Source organism: Channa argus, unplaced genomic scaffold (genome assembly GCF_033026475.1).
Source record: "Channa argus isolate prfri unplaced genomic scaffold, Channa argus male v1.0 Contig039, whole genome shotgun sequence".
Classification (NCBI taxonomy): Eukaryota; Metazoa; Chordata; class Actinopteri; order Anabantiformes; family Channidae; genus Channa; species Channa argus.
Window position 1 is genome coordinate 280,588 of NW_027125258.1, and position 23,867 is coordinate 304,454.

The 23,867-nt window shown below is 43.1% G+C and overlaps 15 non-coding genes across 15 annotated transcripts; all 15 read right to left on the minus strand.

Annotated features, from left to right (window-relative positions):
- Positions 1 to 2,181: 2,181 nt before the first annotated feature.
- On the minus strand, positions 2,182 to 2,283 carry trnal-uaa (transfer RNA leucine (anticodon UAA)). The gene is given in 2 exon segments: positions 2,182 to 2,226; positions 2,246 to 2,283. It is a non-coding gene; the product is annotated as a tRNA-Leu (tRNA).
- Positions 2,284 to 3,787: 1,504 nt separating this feature from the next.
- Positions 3,788 to 3,894, minus strand: trnal-caa (transfer RNA leucine (anticodon CAA)). Its single transcript has 2 exons — positions 3,857 to 3,894; positions 3,788 to 3,832 (listed from the first exon to the last, which is right to left on the minus strand). It is a non-coding gene; the product is annotated as a tRNA-Leu (tRNA).
- A 2,150-nt stretch (positions 3,895 to 6,044) lies between these two features.
- trnal-uaa (transfer RNA leucine (anticodon UAA)) lies at positions 6,045 to 6,146 on the minus strand. Its single transcript is given in 2 exon segments — positions 6,045 to 6,089; positions 6,109 to 6,146. It is a non-coding gene; the product is annotated as a tRNA-Leu (tRNA).
- A 1,073-nt stretch (positions 6,147 to 7,219) lies between these two features.
- On the minus strand, positions 7,220 to 7,326 carry trnal-uaa (transfer RNA leucine (anticodon UAA)). Its single transcript has 2 exons — positions 7,289 to 7,326; positions 7,220 to 7,264 (listed from the first exon to the last, which is right to left on the minus strand). It is a non-coding gene; the product is annotated as a tRNA-Leu (tRNA).
- Positions 7,327 to 8,141: 815 nt separating this feature from the next.
- On the minus strand, positions 8,142 to 8,243 carry trnal-uaa (transfer RNA leucine (anticodon UAA)). The gene is given in 2 exon segments: positions 8,142 to 8,186; positions 8,206 to 8,243. It is a non-coding gene; the product is annotated as a tRNA-Leu (tRNA).
- Positions 8,244 to 9,316: 1,073 nt separating this feature from the next.
- trnal-uaa (transfer RNA leucine (anticodon UAA)) lies at positions 9,317 to 9,423 on the minus strand. Its single transcript has 2 exons — positions 9,386 to 9,423; positions 9,317 to 9,361 (listed from the first exon to the last, which is right to left on the minus strand). It is a non-coding gene; the product is annotated as a tRNA-Leu (tRNA).
- A 1,248-nt stretch (positions 9,424 to 10,671) lies between these two features.
- On the minus strand, positions 10,672 to 10,778 carry trnal-caa (transfer RNA leucine (anticodon CAA)). The gene is made up of 2 exons: positions 10,741 to 10,778; positions 10,672 to 10,716 (listed from the first exon to the last, which is right to left on the minus strand). It is a non-coding gene; the product is annotated as a tRNA-Leu (tRNA).
- A 2,150-nt stretch (positions 10,779 to 12,928) lies between these two features.
- trnal-uaa (transfer RNA leucine (anticodon UAA)) lies at positions 12,929 to 13,035 on the minus strand. Its single transcript has 2 exons — positions 12,998 to 13,035; positions 12,929 to 12,973 (listed from the first exon to the last, which is right to left on the minus strand). It is a non-coding gene; the product is annotated as a tRNA-Leu (tRNA).
- An 817-nt stretch (positions 13,036 to 13,852) lies between these two features.
- trnal-uaa (transfer RNA leucine (anticodon UAA)) lies at positions 13,853 to 13,959 on the minus strand. The gene is made up of 2 exons: positions 13,922 to 13,959; positions 13,853 to 13,897 (listed from the first exon to the last, which is right to left on the minus strand). It is a non-coding gene; the product is annotated as a tRNA-Leu (tRNA).
- Positions 13,960 to 14,776: 817 nt separating this feature from the next.
- Positions 14,777 to 14,883, minus strand: trnal-uaa (transfer RNA leucine (anticodon UAA)). The gene is made up of 2 exons: positions 14,846 to 14,883; positions 14,777 to 14,821 (listed from the first exon to the last, which is right to left on the minus strand). It is a non-coding gene; the product is annotated as a tRNA-Leu (tRNA).
- Positions 14,884 to 17,046: 2,163 nt separating this feature from the next.
- trnal-uaa (transfer RNA leucine (anticodon UAA)) lies at positions 17,047 to 17,148 on the minus strand. The gene is given in 2 exon segments: positions 17,047 to 17,091; positions 17,111 to 17,148. It is a non-coding gene; the product is annotated as a tRNA-Leu (tRNA).
- Positions 17,149 to 18,221: 1,073 nt separating this feature from the next.
- On the minus strand, positions 18,222 to 18,328 carry trnal-uaa (transfer RNA leucine (anticodon UAA)). Its single transcript has 2 exons — positions 18,291 to 18,328; positions 18,222 to 18,266 (listed from the first exon to the last, which is right to left on the minus strand). It is a non-coding gene; the product is annotated as a tRNA-Leu (tRNA).
- A 1,248-nt stretch (positions 18,329 to 19,576) lies between these two features.
- trnal-caa (transfer RNA leucine (anticodon CAA)) lies at positions 19,577 to 19,683 on the minus strand. Its single transcript has 2 exons — positions 19,646 to 19,683; positions 19,577 to 19,621 (listed from the first exon to the last, which is right to left on the minus strand). It is a non-coding gene; the product is annotated as a tRNA-Leu (tRNA).
- A 2,150-nt stretch (positions 19,684 to 21,833) lies between these two features.
- On the minus strand, positions 21,834 to 21,940 carry trnal-uaa (transfer RNA leucine (anticodon UAA)). Its single transcript has 2 exons — positions 21,903 to 21,940; positions 21,834 to 21,878 (listed from the first exon to the last, which is right to left on the minus strand). It is a non-coding gene; the product is annotated as a tRNA-Leu (tRNA).
- An 817-nt stretch (positions 21,941 to 22,757) lies between these two features.
- trnal-uaa (transfer RNA leucine (anticodon UAA)) lies at positions 22,758 to 22,864 on the minus strand. Its single transcript has 2 exons — positions 22,827 to 22,864; positions 22,758 to 22,802 (listed from the first exon to the last, which is right to left on the minus strand). It is a non-coding gene; the product is annotated as a tRNA-Leu (tRNA).
- Positions 22,865 to 23,867: the final 1,003 nt, after the last annotated feature.

Consider the following 23,867-nt stretch of genomic DNA (forward strand, 5'->3'; position numbering starts at 1 on the left):
ATGATTAATTTTGTTTGGCAAAACGATTGTACAAGCAGCCAAGTCTGGCTGCAGTTGCAGCTGGGTTTTCTGAATTGCTTCTCTTTCGAAAACCTCAGCATCCATCATGGGGCTTGCAGCCTTTTGTTACTTATATATGCACAGTTTGAGAAACCTGATTGGAAACATGGTTACGTTTATAAACGACAACGAAATTGGCGTTCTCCGACTGGTATCTAGTCGGGTAAAGTCAGTTTCCATACCTCAGTTTGTTAAATCAGCTCCCCTGAGAAAGCTGACTGTAATTTGGCTACTTTACTGTGTGTAATTGCCGGAAGTGACTTTCATTTTCAGCTGGACAAGAGATCAAGTTTTTCTGCAGTTATAGTGTGGGTCTGCAGAAACTGAACCCCTGAAAAGACCTTTTGATCCTCAATAAAGCAACAAATTTCCAGGCGTGTTTGAGCAAAGTCCCACTCTGTTTCAGCAATCACTTTTAGATCAGCTGCAACTATTTAGCCGTTTGTTTTCAGCATCTTCCTCGGACAGTAAGTATTACGCTTGGAATATATTGCTTTGAACTAACCGTTTGCATGCACATCATGGCCACCTGACTTGACGTGAGTTGATGTGGAGCGTCAGTTGTCAGAAATTACTACCAGGAGTGCCCGAGGTGCATTTTCGTAAGAATGTTGCGGCAGCATCATCTCAGCAGCACATTGGTATCTGGTAGAGAAGGATTATGCAATAGTGGCACCATGTCTTTTGCTTTGTGCAACAAAAGACAATCACGAGTTGCTAAAGTTGTCAAATACAAACATGTCTAAATCATGACCAACATGCAGAGGGAAGAAATGTCAGGAGTGGGATTTGAACTTACGCCACCATTGGAGACCAGAAGTCCCATTGGGGAAAAAGCCCTTGCTTAAGTCTGGCGCCTTAGACCGCTCGGCCATCCTGACAGCCATTGGTGAGAATTGACTCTTTAGGACAGTGGAACTAACTCATTAGTTTATTATTCTCTAATTCAATCAACATACTCAAGGTGTTCTTGAGAAAAGTCTCCATTTCTTGCAATATTCACCTTTGTCTCAGCTTGAAAGGACGTCAGTCGGGACTTTGCACAACTTATGACAGTGACATGAACTGAGTGAAGCTCTTGTAAGTGAGTTTAGTGGGTCTCAGTTGGAGTGTTGGTTAGATGATTAATTTTGTTTGGCAAAACGTTTGTACAAGCAGCCAAGTCTGGCTGCAGTTGCAGCTGGGTTTTCTGAATTGCTTCTCTTTCAAAAACCTAAGCATCCATCGTGGGGCTTGCAGCCTTTTGTTACTTATATACGCACAGTTTGAGAAACCTCATTGGAAACCTGATTTCCAGGTGTGTTTGCGCAAAGTCCCACTTTGTTTCAGCAATCACTTTTAGATCAACTGCAACTATTTAGCAGTTTGTTTTCTGCATCTTCCTCCAGACAGTAAGTCTTAGGCTTGGAATATATTGCTTTGAACTAACCGTTTGGGTGCACATAATGGCCACCTCATTTGACGTGAGTTAAAGTGGAGCGTCAGTTGTGCGTGAAGTGAGTAAAGCTCTTGTAAGTGAGATTAGTGGGTCTAAGTTGGAGTGTTGCTTAGATGATTAATTTTGTTTGGCAAAAGGTTTGTACAAGCAGCCAAGTCTGGCTACAGTTGCAGCTGGGTTTTCTGAATTGCTTCTCTTTCGAAAACCTCAGCATCCATCGTGGGGCTTGCAGCCTTTTGTTACGTATATACGGACAGTTTGAGAAACCTCATTGAAAACCTGATTTCCAGTTGTGTTTGCACAAAGTCCCACTTTGTTTCAGCAATCACTTTTAGATCAACTGCAACTATTTAGCCGTTTGTTTTCAGCATCTTCTTCGGACAGTAAGTCTTACGCTTGGAATATATTGCTTTGAACTAACCGTTTGCATGCACATCATGGCCACCTCACTTGACGGGAGTTGATGTGGAGCATCAGTTGTCAGAAATTACTGCCAGGAGTGCCCGAGGTGCATTCTCGTAAGAATGTTGCGGCAGCATCATCTCAGCAGCACATTGGTATCTGGTAGAGAAGGATTATGCAATAGTGTCGCCATGTCTTTTGCATCAAAAGACAATCACGAGTTGCTAAAGTTGTCAAATACAAACATGTCTAAATCATGACAAACATGCAGAGGGAAGAAATGTCAGGAGTGGGATTGGAACCCACGCCTCCATTGGAGACCAGAAGCCCTTGAAAGAGCCCTTGCTTAAGTCTGGCGCCTTAGACCGCTTGGCCATCCTGACAGCCATTGGTGGGAATTGACTCTTTAGGACAGTGGAACTAACTCATTAGTTTATTATTCTCTAATTCAATCAACATACTCAAGGTGTTCTTGAGAAAAGTCTCCATTTCTTGCAATATTCACCTTTGTCTCAGCTTGAAAGGACGTCAGTTGGGACTTTGCACAACTTATGACAGTGACATGAAGTGAGTGAAGCTCTTGTAAGTGAGTTTAGTGGGTCTCAGTTGGATTGTTGGTTAGATGATTAATTTTGTTTGGCAAAACGATTGTACAAGCAGCCAAGTCTGGCTGCAGTTGCAGCTGGGTTTTCTGAATTGCTTCTCTTTCGAAAACCTCAGCATCCATCATGGGGCTTGCAGCCTTTTGTTACTTATATACGCACAGTTTGAGAAACCTGATTGGAAACATGGTTACGTTTATAAACGACAACGAAATTGGCAATCTCCGACTGGTATCTAGTCGGGTAAAGTCAGTTTCCATACCTCAGTTTGTGAAATCAGCTCCCCTGAGAAAGCTGACTGTAATTTGGCTACTTTACTGTGTGTAATTGCCGGAAGTGACTTTCATTTTCAGCTGGACAAGAGATCAAGTTTTTCTGCAGTTATAGTGTGGGTCTGCAGAAACTGAACCCCTGAAAAGACCTTTTGATCCTCAATAAAGCAACAAATTTCCAGGCGTGTTTGAGCAAAGTCCCACTCTGTTTCAGCAATCACTTTTAGATCAGCTGCAACTATTTAGCCGTTTGTTTTCAGCATCTTCCTCGGACAGTAAGTATTACGCTTGGAATATATTGCTTTGAACTAACCGTTTGCATGCACATCATGGCCACCTCATTTGACGTGAGTTAAAGTGGAGCGTCAGTTGTGCGTGAAGTGAGTAAAGCTCTTGTAAGTGAGATTAGTGGGTCTAAGTTGGAGTGTTGCTTAGATGATTAATTTTGTTTGGCAAAAGGTTTGTACAAGCAGCCAAGTCTGGCTACAGTTGCAGCTGGGTTTTCTGAATTGCTTCTCTTTCGAAAACCTCAGCATCCATCGTGGGGCTTGCAGCCTTTTGTTACGTATATACGGACAGTTTGAGAAACCTCATTGAAAACCTGATTTCCAGTTGTGTTTGCACAAAGTCCCACTTTGTTTCAGCAATCACTTTTAGATCAACTGCAAGTATTTAGCCATTTGTTTTCTGCATCTTCCTCCAGACAGTAAGTCTTACGCTTGGAATATATTGCTTTGAACTAACCGTTTGGGTGCACATCATGGCCACCTCATTTGACGTGAGTTGATGTGGAGCGTCAGTTGTCAGAAATTACTACCAGGAGTGCCCGAGGTGCATTTTCGTAAGAATGTTGCGGCAGCATCATCTCAGCAGCACATTGGTATCTGGTAGAGAAGGATTATACAATAGTGTCGCCATGTCTTTTGCTTTGTGCAACAAAAGACAATCACGAGTTGCTAAAGTTGTCAAATACAAACATGTCTAAATCATGACCAACATGCAGAGGGAAGAAATGTCAGGAGTGGGATTTGATCCCACGCCTCCATTGGAGACCAGAAGTCCCTTTGGGGAAAGAGCCCTTTCTTGAGTCTGGCGCCTTAGACCGCTCGGCCATCCTGACAGCCATTGGTGGGAATTGACTCTTTAGGACAGTGGAACTAACTCATTAGTTTATTATTCTCTAATTCAATCAACATACTCAAGGTGTTCTTGAGAAAAGTCTCCATTTCTTGCAATATTCACCTTTGTCTCAGCTTCAAAGGACGTCAGTCGGGACTTTGCACAACTTATGACAGTGACATGAAATGAGTGAAGCTCTTGTAAGTGAGTTTAGTGGGTCTCAGTTGGATTGTTGGTTAGATGATTTATTTTGTTTGGCAAAACGTTTGTACAAGCAGCCAAGTCTGGCTGCAGTTGCAGCTGGGTTTTCTGAATTGCTTCTCTTTCGAAAACCTCAGCATCCATCGTGGGGCTTGCAGCCTTTTGTTACGTATATACAGACAGTTTGAGAAACCTCATTGGAAACCTGATTTCCAGGTGTGTTTGCGCAAAGTCCCACTTTGTTTCAGCAATCACTTTTAGATCAACTGCAACTATTTAGCCGTTTGTTTTCAGCATCTTCTTCGGACAGTAAGTCTTACGCTTGGAATATATTGCTTTGAACTAACCGTTTGCATGCACATCATGGCCACCTCACTTGACGGGAGTTGATGTGGAGCATCAGTTGTCAGAAATTACTGGCAGGAGTGCCCGAGGTGCATTCTTGTAAGAATGTTGCGGCAGCATCATATTGGTATCTGGTAGAGAAGGATTATGCAATAGTGTCGCCATGTCTTTTGCAACAAAAGACAATCACGAGTTGCTAATTTTGTCAAATACAAACATGTCTATATCATGACCAACATGCAGAGAGAAGACATGTCAGGAGTGGGATTTGAACTCGCACCTCCATTGGAGACTAGAAGTCCCTTTAGGGAAAGAGCCCTTTCTTAAGTCTGGCGCCTTACACCGCTCGGCCATCCTGACAGCCATTGGTGGGACTTGACTCTTTAGGACAGTGGAACTAATTCATTAGTTTATTATTCTCTAATTCAATCAACATACTCAAGGTGTTCTTGAGAAAAGTCTCCATTTCTTGCAATATTCACCTTTGTCTCAGCTTGAAAGGACGTCAGTCGGGACTTTGCACAACTTCTGACAGTGACATGAAGTGAGTGAAGCTCTTGTAAGTTAGTTTAGTGGGTCTCAGTTGGAGTGTTGGTTAGATGATTAATTTTTTTTGGCAAAACGTTTGTACAAGCAGCCAAGTCTGGCTGCAGTTGCAGCTGGGTTTTCTGAATTGCTTCTCTTTCAAAAACCTCAGCATCCATCGTGGGGCTTGCCGCCTTTTGTTACATATATATGCACAGTTTGAGAAACCTCATTGGAAACCTGATTTCCAGGTGTGTTTGCGCAAAGTCCCACTTTGTTTCAGCAATCACTTTTAGATCAACTGCAACTATTTAGCAGTTTGTTTTCTGCATCTTCCTCCAGACAGTAAGTCTTAGGCTTGGAATATATTGCTTTGAACTACCCGTTTGGGTGCACATCATGGCCACCTCATTTGACGTGAGTTAAAGTGGAGCGTCAGTTGTGCGTGAAGTGAGTAAAGCTCTTGTAAGTGAGTTTAGTGGGTCTCAGTTGGAGTGTTGGGTAGATGATTAATTTTGTTTGGCAAAACGTTTGTACAAGCAGCCAAGTCTGGCTGCAGTTGCAGCTGGGTTTTCTGAATTGCTTCTCTTTCGAAAACCTCAGTATCCATCGTGGGGCTTGCAGCCTTTTGTTACGTATATACGGACAGTTTGAGAAACCTCATTGGAAACCTGATTTCCAGGTGTGTTTGCGCAAAGTCCCACTTTGTTTCAGCAATCACTTTTAGATCAACTGCAACTATTTAGCCGTTTGTTTTCAGCATCTTCTTCGGACAGTAAGTCTTACGCTTGGAATATATTGCTTTGAACTAACCGTTTGCATGCACATCATGGCCACCTCACTTGACGTGAGTTGATGTGGAGCATCAGTTGTCAGAAATTACTGCCAGGAGTGCCCGAGGTGCATTCTCGTAAGAATGTTGCGGCAGCATCATCTCAGCAGCACATTGGTATCTGGTAGAGAAGGATTATGCAATAGTGTCGCCATGTCTTTTGTTTCGTGCAACAAAAGACAATCACGAGTTGCTAAAGTTGTCAAATACAACTGTCTAAATCATGACCAACATGCAGAGGGAAGTAATGTCAGGAGTGGGATTGGAACCCACACCTCCATTGGAGACCAGAAGCCCTTGAAAGAGCCCTTGCTTAAGTCTGGCGCCTTAGACCGCTTGGCCATCCTGACAGCCATTGGTGGGAATTGACTCTTTAGGACAGTGGAACTAACTCATTAGTTTATTATTTTCTAATTCAATCAACATACTCAAGGTGTTCTTGAGAAAAGTCTCCATTTCTTGCAATATTCACCTTTGTCTCAGCTTGAAAGGACGTCAGTTGGGACTTTGCACAACTTATGACAGTGACATGAAGTGAGTGAAGCTCTTGTAAGTGAGTTTAGTGGGTCTCAGTTGGATTGTTGGTTAGATGATTAATTTTGTTTTGCAAAACGATTGTACAAGCAGCCAAGTCTGGCTGCAGTTGCAGCTGGGTTTTCTGAATTGCTTCTCTTTCGAAAACCTCAGCATCCATCATGGGGCTTGCAGCCTTTTGTTACTTATATACGCACAGTTTGAGAAACCTGATTGGAAACATGGTTACGTTTATAAACGACAACGAAATTGGCGTTCTCCGACTGGTATCTAGTCGGGTAAAGTCAGTTTCCATACCTCAGTTTGTGAAATCAGCTCCCCTGAGAAAGCTGACTGTAATTTGGCTACTTTACTGTGTGTAATTGCCGGAAGTGACTTTCATTTTCAGCTGGACAAGAGATCAAGTTTTTCTGCAGTTATAGTGTGGGTCTGCAGAAACTGAACCCCTGAAAAGACCTTTTGATCCTCAATAAAGCAACAAATTTCCAGGCGTGTTTGAGCAAAGTCCCACTCTGTTGCAGCAATCACTTTTAGATCAGCTGCAACTATTTAGCCGTTTGTTTTCAGCATCTTCCTCGGACAGTAAGTATTACGCTTGGAATATATTGCTTTGAACTAACCGTTTGCATGCACATCATGGCCACCTGACTTGACGTGAGTTGATGTGGAGCGTCAGTTGTCAGAAATTACTACCAGGAGTGCCCGAGGTGCATTCTCGTAAGAATGTTGCGGCAGCATCATCTCAGCAGCACATTGGTATCTGGTAGAGAAGGATTATGCAATAGTGGCACCATGTCTTTTGCTTTGTGCAACAAAAGACAATCACGAGTTGCTAAAGTTGTCAAATACAAACATGTCTAAATCATGACCAACATGCAGAGGGAAGAAATGTCAGGAGTGGGATTTGAACCCACGCCTCCATTGGAGACCAGAAGTCCCTTTGGGGAAAGAGCCCTTTCTTAAGTCTGGCACCTTAGACCGCTCGGCCATCCTGACAGCCATTGGTGGGAATTGACTCTTTAGGACAGTGGAACTAACTCATTAGTTTATTATTCTCTAATTCAATCAACATACTCAAGGTGTTCTTGAGAAAAGTCTCCATTTCTTGCAATATTCACCTTTGTCTCAGCTTCAAAGGACGTCAGTCGGGACTTTGCACAACTTATGACAGTGACATGAAATGAGTGAAGCTCTTGTAAGTGAGTTTAGTGGGTCTCAGTTGGAGTGTTGGTTAGATGATTAATTTTGTTTGGCAAAACGTTTGTACAAGCAGCCAAGTCTGGCTGCAGTTGCAGCTGGGTTTTCTGAATTGCTTCTCTTTCGAAAACCTCAGCATCCATCGTGGGGCTTGCAGCCTTTGTTACGTATATACGGACAGTTTGAGAAACCTCATTGGAAACCTGATTTCCAGTTGTGTTTGCGCAAAGTCCCACTTTTTTTCAGCAATCACTTTTAGATCAACTGCAACTATTTAGCCGTTTGTTTTCAGCATCTTCTTCGGACAGTAAGTCTTACGCTTGGAATATATTGCTTTGATCTAACCGTTTGCATGCACATCATGGCCACCTCACTTGACGTGAATTGATGTGGAGCGTCAGTTGTCAGAAATTACTGCCAGGACTGCCCGAGGTGCATTCTCGTAAGAATGTTGCGGCAGCATCATCTCAGCAGCACATTGGTATCTGGTAGAGAAGGATTATGCAATAGTGTCGCCATGTCTTTTGCTTTGTGCATCAAAAGACAATCACGAGTTGCTAAAGTTGTCAAATACAAACATGTCTAAATCATGACAAACATGCAGAGGGAAGAAATGTCAGGAGTGGGATTGGAACCCACACCTCCATTGGAGACCAGAAGCCCTTGAAAGAGCCCTTGCTTAAGTCTGGCGCCTTAGACCGCTTGGCCATCCTGACAGCCATTGGTGGGAATTGACTCTTTAGGACAGTGGAACTAACTCATTAGTTTATTATTCTCTAATTCAATCAACATACTCAAGGTGTTCTTGAGAAAAGTCTCCATTTCTTGCAATATTCACCTTTGTCTCAGCTTGAAAGGACGTCAGTTGGGACTTTGCACAACTTATGACAGTGACATGAAGTGAGTGAAGCTCTTGTAAGTGAGTTTAGTGGGTCTCAGTTGGATTGTTGGTTAGATGATTAATTTTGTTTGGCAAAACGTTTGTACAAGCAGCCAAGTCTGGCTGCAGTTGCAGCTGGGTTTTCTGAATTGCTTCTCTTTCGAAAACCTCAGCATCCATCATGGGGCTTGCAGCCTTTTGTTACTTATATACGCACAGTTTGAGAAACCTGATTGGAAACATGGTTACGTTTATAAACGACAACGAAATTGGCGTTCTCCGACTGGTATCTAGTCGGGTAAAGTCAGTTTCCATACCTCAGTTTGTGAAATCAGCTCCCCTGAGAAAGCTGACTGTAATTTGGCTACTTTACTGTGTGTAATTGCCGGAAGTGACTTTCATTTTCAGCTGGACAAGAGATCAAGTTTTTCTGCAGTTATAGTGTGGGTCTGCAGAAACTGAACCCCTGAAAAGACCTTTTGATCCTCAATAAAGCAACAAATTTCCAGGCGTGTTTGAGCAAAGTCCCACTCTGTTTCAGCAATCACTTTTAGATCAGCTGCAACTATTTAGCCGTTTGTTTTCAGCATCTTCCTCGGACAGTAAGTATTACGCTTGGAATATATTGCTTTGAACTAACCGTTTGCATGCACATCATGGCCACCTGACTTGACGTGACTTGATGTGGAGCGTCAGTTGTCAGAAATTACTACCAGGAGTGCCCGAGGTGCATTCTCGTAAGAATGTTGCGGCAGCATCATCTCAGCAGCACATTGGTATCTGGTAGAGAAGGATTATGCAATAGTGGCACCATGTCTTTTGCTTTGTGCAACAAAAGACAATCACGAGTTGCTAAAGTTGTCAAATACAAACATGTCTAAATCATGACCAACATGCAGAGGGAAGAAATGTCAGGAGTGGGATTTGAACCCACGCCTCCATTGGAGACCAGAAGTCCCTTTGGGGAAAGAGCCCTTTCTTAAGTCTGGCACCTTAGACCGCTCGGCCATCCTGACAGCCATTGGTGGGAATTGACTCTTTAGGACAGTGGAACTAACTCATTAGTTTATTATTCTCTAATTCAATCAACATACTCAAGGTGTTCTTGAGAAAAGTCTCCATTTCTTGCAATATTCACCTTTGTCTCAGCTTCAAAGGACGTCAGTCGGGACTTTGCACAACTTATGACAGTGACATGAAATGAGTGAAGCTCTTGTAAGTGAGTTTAGTGGGTCTCAGTTGGAGTGTTGGTTAGATGATTAATTTTGTTTGGCAAAACGTTTGTACAAGCAGCCAAGTCTGGCTGCAGTTGCAGCTGGGTTTTCTGAATTGCTTCTCTTTCGAAAACCTCAGCATCCATCGTGGGGCTTGCAGCCTTTTGTTACGTATATACGGACAGTTTGAGAAACCTCATTGGAAACCTGATTTCCAGGTGTGTTTGCGCAAAGTCCCACTTTGTTTCAGCAATCACTTTTAGATCAACTGCAACTATTTAGCCGTTTGTTTTCTGCATCTTCCTCCAGACAGTAAGTCTTAGGCTTGGAATATATTGCTTTGAACTAACCGTTTGGGTGCACATAATGGCCACCTCATTTGACGTGAGTTAAAGTGGAGCGTCAGTTGTGCGTGAAGTGAGTAAAGCTCTTGTAAGTGAGATTAGTGGGTCTAAGTTGGAGTGTTGCTTAGATGATTAATTTTGTTTGGCAAAAGGTTTGTACAAGCAGCCAAGTCTGGCTACAGTTGCAGCTGGGTTTTCTGAATTGCTTCTCTTTCGAAAACCTCAGCATCCATCGTGGGGCTTGCAGCCTTTTGTTACGTATATACGGACAGTTTGAGAAACCTCATTGAAAACCTGATTTCCAGTTGTGTTTGCACAAAGTCCCACTTTGTTTCAGCAATCACTTTTAGATCAACTGCAAGTATTTAGCCATTTGTTTTCTGCATCTTCCTCCAGACAGTAAGTCTTACGCTTGGAATATATTGCTTTGAACTAACCGTTTGGGTGCACATCATGGCCACCTCATTTGACGTGAGTTGATGTGGAGCGTCAGTTGTCAGAAATTACTACCAGGAGTGCCCGAGGTGCATTTTCGTAAGAATGTTGCGGCAGCATCATCTCAGCAGCACATTGGTATCTGGTAGAGAAGGATTATACAATAGTGTCGCCATGTCTTTTGCTTTGTGCAACAAAAGACAATCACGAGTTGCTAAAGTTGTCAAATACAAACATGTCTAAATCATGACCAACATGCAGAGGGAAGAAATGTCAGGAGTGGGATTTGATCCCACGCCTCCATTGGAGACCAGAAGTCCCTTTGGGGAAAGAGCCCTTTCTTGAGTCTGGCGCCTTAGACCGCTCGGCCATCCTGACAGCCATTGGTGGGAATTGACTCTTTAGGACAGTGGAACTAACTCATTAGTTTATTATTCTCTAATTCAATCAACATACTCAAGGTGTTCTTGAGAAAAGTCTCCATTTCTTGCAATATTCACCTTTGTCTCAGCTTCAAAGGACGTCAGTCGGGACTTTGCACAACTTATGACAGTGACATGAAATGAGTGAAACTCTTGTAAGTGAGTTTAGTGGGTCTCAGTTGGATTGTTGGTTAGATGATTTATTTTGTTTGGCAAAACGTTTGTACAAGCAGCCAAGTCTGGCTGCAGTTGCAGCTGGGTTTTCTGAATTGCTTCTCTTTCGAAAACCTCAGCATCCATCGTGGGGCTTGCAGCCTTTTGTTACGTATATACAGACAGTTTGAGAAACCTCATTGGAAACCTGATTTCCAGGTGTGTTTGCGCAAAGTCCCACTTTGTTTCAGCAATCACTTTTAGATCAACTGCAACTATTTAGCCGTTTGTTTTCAGCATCTTCTTCGGACAGTAAGTCTTACGCTTGGAATACATTGCTTTGAACTAACCGTTTGCATGCACATCATGGCCACCTCACTTGACGGGAGTTGATGTGGAGCATCAGTTGTCAGAAATTACTGGCAGGAGTGCCCGAGGTGCATTCTTGTAAGAATGTTGCGGCAGCATCATATTGGTATCTGGTAGAGAAGGATTATGCAATAGTGTCGCCATGTCTTTTGCAACAAAAGACAATCACGAGTTGCTAATTTTGTCAAATACAAACATGTCTATATCATGACCAACATGCAGAGAGAAGACATGTCAGGAGTGGGATTTGAACTCGCACCTCCATTGGAGACTAGAAGTCCCTTTAGGGAAAGAGCCCTTTCTTAAGTCTGGCGCCTTACACTGCTCGGCCATCCTGACAGCCATTGGTGGGACTTGACTCTTTAGGACAGTGGAACTAATTCATTAGTTTATTATTCTCTAATTCAATCAACATACTCAAGGTGTTCTTGAGAAAAGTCTCCATTTCTTGCAATATTCACCTTTGTCTCAGCTTGAAAGGACGTCAGTCGGGACTTTGCACAACTTCTGACAGTGACATGAAGTGAGTGAAGCTCTTGTAAGTTAGTTTAGTGGGTCTCAGTTGGAGTGTTGGTTAGATGATTAATTTTTTTTGGCAAAACGTTTGTACAAGCAGCCAAGTCTGGCTGCAGTTGCAGCTGGGTTTTCTGAATTGCTTCTCTTTCAAAAACCTCAGCATCCATCGTGGGGCTTGCCGCCTTTTGTTACATAAATATGCACAGTTTGAGAAACCTCATTGGAAACCTGATTTCCAGGTGTGTTTGCGCAAAGTCCCACTTTGTTTCAGCAATCACTTTTAGATCAACTGCAACTATTTAGCAGTTTGTTTTCTGCATCTTCCTCCAGACAGTAAGTCTTAGGCTTGGAATATATTGCTTTGAACTACCCGTTTGGGTGCACATCATGGCCACCTCATTTGACGTGAGTTAAAGTGGAGCGTCAGTTGTGCGTGAAGTGAGTAAAGCTCTTGTAAGTGAGTTTAGTGGGTCTCAGTTGGAGTGTTGGGTAGATGATTAATTTTGTTTGGCAAAACGTTTGTACAAGCAGCCAAGTCTGGCTGCAGTTGCAGCTGGGTTTTCTGAATTGCTTCTCTTTCGAAAACCTCAGCATCCATCGTGGGGCTTGCAGCCTTTTGTTACGTATATACGGACAGTTTGAGAAACCTCATTGGAAACCTGATTTCCAGGTGTGTTTGCGCAAAGTCCCACTTTGTTTCAGCAATCACTTTTAGATCAACTGCAACTATTTAGCCGTTTGTTTTCAGCATCTTCTTCGGACAGTAAGTCTTACGCTTGGAATATATTGCTTTGAACTAACCGTTTGCATGCACATCATGGCCACCTCACTTGACGTGAGTTGATGTGGAGCATCAGTTGTCAGAAATTACTGCCAGGAGTGCCCGAGGTGCATTCTCGTAAGAATGTTGCGGCAGCATCATCTCAGCAGCACATTGGTATCTGGTAGAGAAGGATTATGCAATAGTGTCGCCATGTCTTTTGTTTCGTGCAACAAAAGACAATCACGAGTTGCTAAAGTTGTCAAATACAACTGTCTAAATCATGACCAACATGCAGAGGGAAGTAATGTCAGGAGTGGGATTTGAACCCACGCCTCCATTGGAGACCAGAAGTCCCTTTGGGGAAAGAGCCCTTTCTTAAGTCTGGCGCCTTAGACCGCTCGGCCATCCTGACAGCCATTGGGGGGAATTGACTCTTTAGGACATTGGAACTAACTCATTAGTTTATTATTCTCTAATTCAATCAACATACTCAAGGTGTTCTTGAGAAAAGTCTCCATTTCTTGCAATATTCACCTTTGTCTCAGCTTCAAAGGACGTCAGTCGGGACTTTGCACAACTTATGACAGTGACATGAAATGAGTGAAGCTCTTGTAAGTGAGTTTAGTGGGTCTAAGTTGGAGTGTTGGTTAGATGATTAATTTTGTTTGGCAAAACGTTTGTACATGCAGCCAAGTCTGGCTGCAGTTGCAGCTGGGTTTTCTTAATTGCTTCTCTTTCAAAAACCTTGGCATCCATTGTGGGGCTTGCAGCCTTTTGTTACGTATATACGCACAGTTTGAGAAACCTCATTGGAAACCTGATTTCCAGGTGTGTTTGAGCAAAGTCCCACTTTATTTCAGCAATCACTTTTAGATCAACTGCAACTATTTAGCAGTTTGTTTTCTGCATCTTCCTCCAGACAGTAAGTCTTAGGCTTGGAATATATTGCTTTGAACTAACCATTTGGGTGCACATCATGGCCACCTCACTTGACGTGAGTTGATGTGGAGCGTCAGTTGTCAGAAATTACTGCCAGGAGTGCCCGAGGTGCATTCTCGTAAGAATGCTGCGACAGCATCATCTCAGCAGCACATCGGTATCTGGTAGAGAAGGATTATGCAATAGTGTCACCATGTCTTTTGCTTTGTGCAACAAAAGACAATCACGAGTTGCTAAAGTTGTCAAATACAAACATGTCTAAATCATGACCAACATGCAGAGGGAAGAAATGTCAGGAGTGGGATTTGAACCCACGCCTCCATTGGAGACCAGAAGTCCCTTTGGGGAAAGATCCCTTTCTTAAGTCTGGCGCATTAGACCTCTCGGCCATCCTGACAGCCATTGGTGAGAATTGACTATTTAGGACAGTGGAACTAACTCATTAGTTTATTATTCTCTAATTCAATCAACATACTCAAGGTGTTCTTGAGAAAAGTCTCCATTTCTTGCAATATTCACCTTTGTCTCAGCTTGAAAGGACGTCAGTCGGGACTTTGCACAACTCATGACAGTGACATGAACTGAGTGAAGCTCTTGTAAGTGAGTTTAGTGGGTCTCAGTTGGAGTGTTGGTTAGATGATTAATTTTGTTTGGCAAAACGTTTGTACAAGCAGCCAAGTCTGGCTGCAGTTGCAGCTGGGTTTTCTGAATTGCTTCTCTTTCAAAAACCTCAGCAGCCATCGTGGGGCTTGCAGCCTTTTGTTACGTATATATGCACAGTTTGAGAAACCTCATTGGAAACCTGATTTCCAGGTGTGTTTGCGCAAAGTCCCACTTTGTTTCAGCAATCATTTTTAGATCAACTGCAACTATTTAGCAGTTTGTTTTCTGCATCTTCCTCCAGACAGTAAGTATTACGCTTGGAATATATTGCTTTGAACTAACCGTTTGCATGCACATCATGGCCACCTGACTTGACGTGAGTTGATGTGGAGCGTCAGTTGTCAGAAATTACTACCAGGAGTGCCCGAGGTGCATTCTCGTAAGAATGTTGCGGCAGCATCATCTCAGCAGCACATTGGTATCTGGTAGAGAAGGATTATGCAATAGTGGCACCATGTCTTTTGCTTTGTGCAACAAAAGACAATCACGAGTTGCTAAAGTTGTCAAATACAAACATGTCTAAATCATGACCAACATGCAGAGGGAAGAAATGTCAGGAGTGGGATTTGAACCCACGCCTCCATTGGAGACCAGAAGTCCCTTTGGGGAAAGAGCCCTTTCTTAAGTCTGGCACCTTAGACCGCTCGGCCATCCTGACAGCCATTGGTGGGAATTGACTCTTTAGGACAGTGGAACTAACTCATTAGTTTATTATTCTCTAATTCAATCAACATACTCAAGGTGTTCTTGAGAAAAGTCTCCATTTCTTGCAATATTCACCTTTGTCTCAGCTTCAAAGGACGTCAGTCGGGACTTTGCACAACTTATGACAGTGACATGAAATGAGTGAAGCTCTTGTAAGTGAGTTTAGTGGGTCTCAGTTGGAGTGTTGGTTAGATGATTAATTTTGTTTGGCAAAACGTTTGTACAAGCAGCCAATTCTGGCTGCAGTTGCAGCTGGGTTTTCTGAATTGCTTCTCTTTCAAAAACCTCAGCATCCATCGTGGGGCTTGCAGCCTTTTGTTACGTATATACGGACAGTTTGAGAAACCTCATTGGAAACCTGATTTCCAGGTGTGTTTGCGCAAAGTCCCACTTTGTTTCAGCAATCACTTTTAGATCAACTGCAACTATTTAGCCGTTTGTTTTCAGCATCTTCTTCGGACAGTAAGTCTTACGCTTGGAATATATTGCTTTGAACTAACCGTTTGCATGCACATCACGGCCACCTCACTTGACGTGAGTTGATGTGGAGCATCAGTTGTCAGAAATTACTGCCAGGAGTGCCCGAGGTGCATTCTCGTAAGAATGTTGCGGCAGCATGATATCAGCAGCACATTGGTATCTGGTAGAGAAGGAATATGCAATAGTGTCGCCATGTCTTTTGCAACAAATGACAATCACGAGTTGCTAATTTTGTCAAATACAAACATGTCTATATCATGACCAACATGCAGAGGGAAGACATGTCAGGAGTGGGATTTGAACTCGCACCTCCATTGGAGACTAGAAGTCCCTTTGGGGAAAGAGCCCTTTCTTAAGTCTGGCGCCTTAGACCGCTCGGCCATCCTGACAGCCATTGGTGGGACTTGACTCTTTAGGACAGTGGAACTAATTCATTAGTTTATTATTCTCTAATTCAATCAACATACTCAAGGTGTTCTTGAGAAAAGTCTCCATTTCTTGCAATATTCACCTTTGTCTCAGCTTGAAAGGACGTCAGTCGGGACTTTGCACAACTTCTGACAGTGACATGAAGTGAGTGAAGCTCTTGTAAGTTAGTTTAGTGGGTCTCAGTTGGAGTGTTGGTTAGATGATTAATTTTTTTTGGCAAAACGTTTGTACAAGCAGCCAAGTCTGGCTGCAGTTGCAGCTGGGTTTTCTGAATTGCTTCTCTTTCAAAAACCTCAGCATCCATCGTGGGGCTTGCCGCCTTTTGTTACATATATATGCACAGTTTGAGAAACCTCATTGGAAACCTGATTTCCAGGTGTGTTTGCGCAAAGTCCCACTTTGTTTCAGCAATCACTTTTAGATCAACTGCAACTATTTAGCAGTTTGTTTTCTGCATCTTCCTCCAGACAGTAAGTCTTAGGCTTGGAATATATTGCTTTGAACTACCCGTTTGGGTGCACATCATGGCCACCTCATTTGACGTGAGTTAAAGTGGAGCGTCAGTTGTGCGTGAAGTGAGTAAAGCTCTTGTAAGTGAGTTTAGTGGGTCTCAGTTGGAGTGTTGGGTAGATGATTAATTTTGTTTGGCAAAACGTTTGTACAAGCAGCCAAGTCTGGCTGCAGTTGCAGCTGGGTTTTCTGAATTGCTTCTCTTTCGAAAACCTCAGCATCCATCGTGGGGCTTGCAGCCTTTTGTTACGTATATACGGACAGTTTGAGAAACCTCATTGGAAACCTGATTTCCAGTTGTGTTTGCACAAAGTCCCACTTTTTTTCAGCAATCACTTTTAGATCAACTGCAACTATTTAGCCGTTTGTTTTCAGCATCTTCTTCGGACAGTAAGTCTTACGCTTGGAATATATTGCTTTGATCTAACCGTTTGCATGCACATCATGGCCACCTCACTTGACGTGAATTGATGTGGAGCGTCAGTTGTCAGAAATTACTGCCAGGACTGCCCGAGGTGCATTCTCGTAAGAATGTTGCGGCAGCATCATCTCAGCAGCACATTGGTATCTGGTAGAGAAGGATTATGCAATAGTGTCGCCATGTCTTTTGCTTTGTGCATCAAAAGACAATCACGAGTTGCTAAAGTTGTCAAATACAAACATGTCTAAATCATGACAAACATGCAGAGGGAAGAAATGTCAGGAGTGGGATTGGAACCCACGCCTCCATTGGAGACCAGAAGCCCTTGAAAGACCCCTTGCTTAAGTCTGGCGCCTTAGACCGCTTGGCCATCCTGACAGCCATTGGTGGGAATTGACTCTTTAGGACAGTGGAACTAACTCATTAGTTTATTATTTTCTAATTCAATCAACATACTCAAGGTGTTCTTGAGAAAAGTCTCCATTTCTTGCAATATTCACCTTTGTCTCAGCTTGAAAGGACGTCAGTTGGGACTTTGCACAACTTATGACAGTGACATGAAGTGAGTGAAGCTCTTGTAAGTGAGTTTAGTGGGTCTCAGTTGGATTGTTGGTTAGATGATTAATTTTGTTTTGCAAAACGATTGTACAAGCAGCCAAGTCTGGCTGCAGTTGCAGCTGGGTTTTCTGAATTGCTTCTCTTTCGAAAACCTCAGCATCCATCATGGGGCTTGCAGCCTTTTGTTACTTATATACGCACAGTTTGAGAAACCTGATTGGAAACATGGTTACGTTTATAAACGACAACGAAATTGGCGTTCTCCGACTGGTATCTAGTCGGGTAAAGTCAGTTTCCATACCTCAGTTTGTGAAATCAGCTCCCCTGAGAAAGCTGACTGTAATTTGGCTACTTTACTGTGTGTAATTGCCGGAAGTGACTTTCATTTTCAGCTGGACAAGAGATCAAGTTTTTCTGCAGTTATAGTGTGGGTCTGCAGAAACTGAACCCCTGAAAAGACCTTTTGATCCTCAATAAAGCAACAAATTTCCAGGCGTGTTTGAGCAAAGTCCCACTCTGTTTCAGCAATCACTTTTAGATCAGCTGCAACTATTTAGCCGTTTGTTTTCAGCATCTTCCTCGGACAGTAAGTATTACGCTTGGAATATATTGCTTTGAACTAACCGTTTGCATGCACATCATGGCCACCTGACTTGACGTGAGTTGATGTGGAGCGTCAGTTGTCAGAAATTACTACCAGGAGTGCCCGAGGTGCATTCTCGTAAGAATGTTGCGGCAGCATCATCTCAGCAGCACATTGGTATCTGGTAGAGAAGGATTATGCAATAGTGGCACCATGTCTTTTGCTTTGTGCAACAAAAGACAATCACGAGTTGCTAAAGTTGTCAAATACAAACATGTCTAAATCATGACCAACATGCAGAGGGAAGAAATGTCAGGAGTGGGATTTGAACCCACGCCTCCATTGGAGACCAGAAGTCCCTTTGGGGAAAGAGCCCTTTCTTAAGTCTGGCACCTTAGACCGCTCGGCCATCCTGACAGCCATTGGTGGGAATTGACTCTTTAGGACAGTGGAACTAACTCATTAGTTTATTATTCTCTAATTCAATCAACATACTCAAGGTGTTCTTGAGAAAAGTCTCCATTTCTTGCAATATTCACCTTTGTCTCAGCTTCAAAGGACGTCAGTCGGGACTTTGCACAACTTATGACAGTGACATGAAATGAGTGAAGCTCTTGTAAGTGAGTTTAGTGGGTCTCAGTTGGAGTGTTGGTTAGATGATTAATTTTGTTTGGCAAAACGTTTGTACAAGCAGCCAAGTCTGGCTGCAGTTGCAGCTGGGTTTTCTGAATTGCTTCTCTTTCGAAAACCTCAGCATCCATCGTGGGGCTTGCAGCCTTTTGTTACGTATATACGGACAGTTTGAGAAACCTCATTGGAAACCTGATTTCCAGGTGTGTTTGCGCAAAGTCCCACTTTGTTTCAGCAATCACTTTTAGATCAACTGCAACTATTTAGCCGTTTGTTTTCTGCATCTTCCTCCAGACAGTAAGTCTTAGGCTTGGAATATATTGCTTTGAACTAACCGTTTGGGTGCACATCATGGCCACCTCATTTGACGTGAGTCAAAGTGGAGCGTCAGTTGTGCGTGAAGTGAGTAAAGCTCTTGTAAGTGAGATTAGTGGGTCTAAGTTGGAGTGTTGCTTAGATGATTAATTTTGTTTGGCAAAAGGTTTGTACAAGCAGCCAAGTCTGGCTACAGTTGCAGCTGGGTTTTCTGAATTGCTTCTCTTTCGAAAACCTCAGCATCCATCGTGGGGCTTGCAGCCTTTTGTTACGTATATACGGACAGTTTGAGAAACCTCATTGAAAACCTGATTTCCAGTTGTGTTTGCACAAAGTCCCACTTTGTTTCAGCAATCACTTTTAGATCAACTGCAAGTATTTAGCCATTTGTTTTCTGCATCTTCCTCCAGACAGTAAGTCTTACGCTTGGAATATATTGCTTTGAACTAACCGTTTGGGTGCACATCATGGCCACCTCATTTGACGTGAGTTGATGTGGAGCGTCAGTTGTCAGAAATTACTACCAGGAGTGCCCGAGGTGCATTTTCGTAAGAATGTTGCGGCAGCATCATCTCAGCCGCACATTGGTATCTGGTAGAGAAGGATTATACAATAGTGTCGCCATGTCTTTTGCTTTGTGCAACAAAAGACAATCACGAGTTGCTAAAGTTGTCAAATACAAACATGTCTAAATCATGACCAACATGCAGAGGGAAGAAATGTCAGGAGTGGGATTTGATCCCACGCCTCCATTGGAGACCAGAAGTCCCTTTGGGGAAAGAGCCCTTTCTTGAGTCTGGCGCCTTAGACCGCTCGGCCATCCTGACAGCCATTGGTGGGAATTGACTCTTTAGGACAGTGGAACTAACTCATTAGTTTATTATTCTCTAATTCAATCAACATACTCAAGGTGTTCTTGAGAAAAGTCTCCATTTCTTGCAATATTCACCTTTGTCTCAGCTTCAAAGGACGTCAGTCGGGACTTTGCACAACTTATGACAGTGACATGAAATGAGTGAAGCTCTTGTAAGTGAGTTTAGTGGGTCTCAGTTGGATTGTTGGTTAGATGATTTATTTTGTTTGGCAAAACGTTTGTACAAGCAGCCAAGTCTGGCTGCAGTTGCAGCTGGGTTTTCTGAATTGCTTCTCTTTCGAAAACCTCAGCATCCATCGTGGGGCTTGCAGCCTTTTGTTACGTATATACAGACAGTTTGAGAAACCTCATTGGAAACCTGATTTCCAGGTGTGTTTGCGCAAAGTCCCACTTTGTTTCAGCAATCACTTTTAGATCAACTGCAACTATTTAGCCGTTTGTTTTCAGCATCTTCTTCGGACAGTAAGTCTTACGCTTGGAATATATTGCTTTGAACTAACCGTTTGCATGCACATCATGGCCACCTCACTTGACGGGAGTTGATGTGGAGCATCAGTTGTCAGAAATTACTGCCAGGAGTGCCCGAGGTGCATTCTTGTAAGAATGTTGCGGCAGCATCATATTGGTATCTGGTAGAGAAGGATTATGCAATAGTGTCGCCATGTCTTTTGCAACAAAAGACAATCACGAGTTGCTAATTTTGTCAAATACAAACATGTCTATATCATGACCAACATGCAGAGAGAAGACATGTCAGGAGTGGGATTTGAACTCGCACCTCCATTGGAGACTAGAAGTCCCTTTAGGGAAAGAGCCCTTTCTTAAGTCTGGCGCCTTACACCGCTCGGCCATCCTGACAGCCATTGGTGGGACTTGACTCTTTAGGACAGTGGAACTAATTCATTAGTTTATTATTCTCTAATTCAATCAACATACTCAAGGTGTTCTTGAGAAAAGTCTCCATTTCTTGCAATATTCACCTTTGTCTCAGCTTGAAAGGACGTCAGTCGGGACTTTGCACAACTTCTGACAGTGACATGAAGTGAGTGAAGCTCTTGTAAGTTAGTTTAGTGGGTCTCAGTTGGAGTGTTGGTTAGATGATTAATTTTTTTTGGCAAAACGTTTGTACAAGCAGCCAAGTCTGGCTGCAGTTGCAGCTGGGTTTTCTGAATTGCTTCTCTTTCAAAAACCTCAGCATCCATCGTGGGGCTTGCCGCCTTTTGTTACATATATATGCACAGTTTGAGAAACCTCATTGGAAACCTGATTTCCAGGTGTGTTTGCGCAAAGTCCCACTTTGTTTCAGCAATCACTTTTAGATCAACTGCAACTATTTAGCAGTTTGTTTTCTGCATCTTCCTCCAGACAGTAAGTCTTAGGCTTGGAATATATTGCTTTGAACTACCCGTTTGGGTGCACATCATGGCCACCTCATTTGACGTGAGTTAAAGTGGAGCGTCAGGTGTGCGTGAAGTGAGTAAAGCTCTTGTAAGTGAGTTTAGTGGGTCTCAGTTGGAGTGTTGGGTAGATGATTAATTTTGTTTGGCAAAACGTTTGTACAAGCAGCCAAGTCTGGCTGCAGTTGCAGCTGGGTTTTCTGAATTGCTTCTCTTTCGAAAACCTCAGCATCCATCGTGGGGCTTGCAGCCTTTTGTTACGTATATACGGACAGTTTGAGAAACCTCATTGGAAACCTGATTTCCAGGTGTGTTTGCGCAAAGTCCCACTTTGTTTCAGCAATCACTTTTAGATCAACTGCAACTATTTAGCCGTTTGTTTTCAGCATCTTCTTCGGACAGTAAGTCTTACGCTTGGAATATATTGCTTTGAACTAACCGTTTGCATGCACATCATGGCCACCTCACTTGACGTGAGTTGATGTGGAGCATCAGTTGTCAGAAATTACTGCCAGGAGTGCCCGAGGTGCATTCTCGTAGGAATGTTGCGGCAGCATCATCTCAGCAGCACATTGGTATCTGGTAGAGAAGGATTATGCAATAGTGTCGCCATGTCTTTTGTTTCGTGCAACAAAAGACAATCACGAGGTGCTAAAGTTGTCAAATACAACTGTCTAAATCATGACCAACATGCAGAGGGAAGTAATGTCAGGAGTGGGATTTGAACCCACGCCTCCATTGGAGACCAGAAGTCCCTTTGGGGAAAGAGCCCTTTCTTAAGTCTGGCGCCTTAGACCGCTCGGCCATCCTGACAGCCATTGGGGGGAATTGACTCTTTAGGACATTGGAACTAACTCATTAGTTTATTATTCTCTAATTCAATCAACATACTCAAGGTGTTCTTGAGAAAAGTCTCCATTTCTTGCAATATTCACCTTTGTCTCAGCTTCAAAGGACGTCAGTCGGGACTTTGCACAACTTATGACAGTGACATGAAATGAGTGAAGCTCTTGTAAGTGAGTTTAGTGGGTCTCAGTTGGAGTGTTGGTTAGATGATTAATTTTGTTTGGCAAAACGTTTGTACAAGCAGCCAAGTCTGGCTGCAGTTGCAGCTGGGTTTTCTGAATTGCTTCTCTTTCAAAAACCTCAGCAGCCATCGTGGGGCTTGCAGCCTTTTGTTACGTATATATGCACAGTTTGAGAAACCTCATTGGAAACCTGATTTCCAGGTGTGTTTGCGCAAAGTCCCACTTTGTTTCAGCAATCATTTTTAGATCAACTGCAACTATTTAGCAGTTTGTTTTCTGCATCTTCCTCCAGACAGTAAGTATTACGCTTGGAATATATTGATTTGAACTAACCGTTTGCATGCACATCATGGCCACCTGACTTGACGTGAGTTGATGTGGAGCGTCAGTTGTCAGAAATTACTACCAGGAGTGCCCGAGGTGCATTCTCGTAAGAATGTTGCGGCAGCATCATCTCAGCAGCACATTGGTATCTGGTAGAGAAGGATTATGCAATAGTGGCACCATGTCTTTTGCTTTGTGCAACAAAAGACAATCACGAGTTGCTAAAGTTGTCAAATACAAACATGTCTAAATCATGACCAACATGCAGAGGGAAGAAATGTCAGGAGTGGGATTTGAACCCACGCCTCCATTGGAGACCAGAAGTCCCTTTGGGGAAAGAGCCCTTTCTTAAGTCTGGCACCTTAGACCGCTCGGCCATCCTGACAGCCATTGGTGGGAATTGACTCTTTAGGACAGTGGAACTAACTCATTAGTTTATTATTCTCTAATTCAATCAACATACTCAAGGTGTTCTTGAGAAAAGTCTCCATTTCTTGCAATATTCACCTTTGTCTCAGCTTCAAAGGACGTCAGTCGGGACTTTGCACAACTTATGACAGTGACATGAAATGAGTGAAGCTCTTGTAAGTGAGTTTAGTGGGTCTCAGTTGGAGTGTTGGTTAGATGATTAATTTTGTTTGGCAAAACGTTTGTACAAGCAGCCAAGTCTGGCTGCAGTTGCAGCTGGGTTTTCTGAATTGCTTCTCTTTCAAAAACCTCAGCATCCATCGTGGGGCTTGCAGCCTTTTGTTACGTATATACGGACAGTTTGAGAAACCTCATTGGAAACCTGATTTCCAGGTGTGTTTGCGCAAAGTCCCACTTTGTTTCAGCAATCACTTTTAGATCAACTGCAACTATTTAGCCGTTTGTTTTCAGCATCTTCTTCGGACAGTAAGTCTTACGCTTGGAATATATTGCTTTGAACTAACCGTTTGCATGCACATCATGGCCACCTCACTTGACGTGAGTTGATGTGGAGCATCAGTTGTCAGAAATTACTGCCAGGAGTGCCCGAGGTGCATTCTCGTAAGAATGTTGCGGCAGCATCATCTCAGCAGCACATTGGTATCTGGTAGAGAAGGAATATGCAATAGTGTCGCCATGTCTTTTGCAACAAATGACAATCACGAGTTGCTAATTTTGTCAAATACAAACATGTCTATATCATGACCAACATGCAGAGGGAAGACATGTCAGGAGTGGGATTTGAACTCGCACCTCCATTGGAGACTAGAAGTCCCTTTGGGGAAAGAGCCCTTTCTTAAGTCTGGCGCCTTAGACCGCTCGGCCATCTTGACAGCCATTGGTGGGAATTGACTCTTTAGGACAGTGGAACTAATTCATTAGTTTATTATTCTCTAATTCAATCAACATACTCAAGGTGT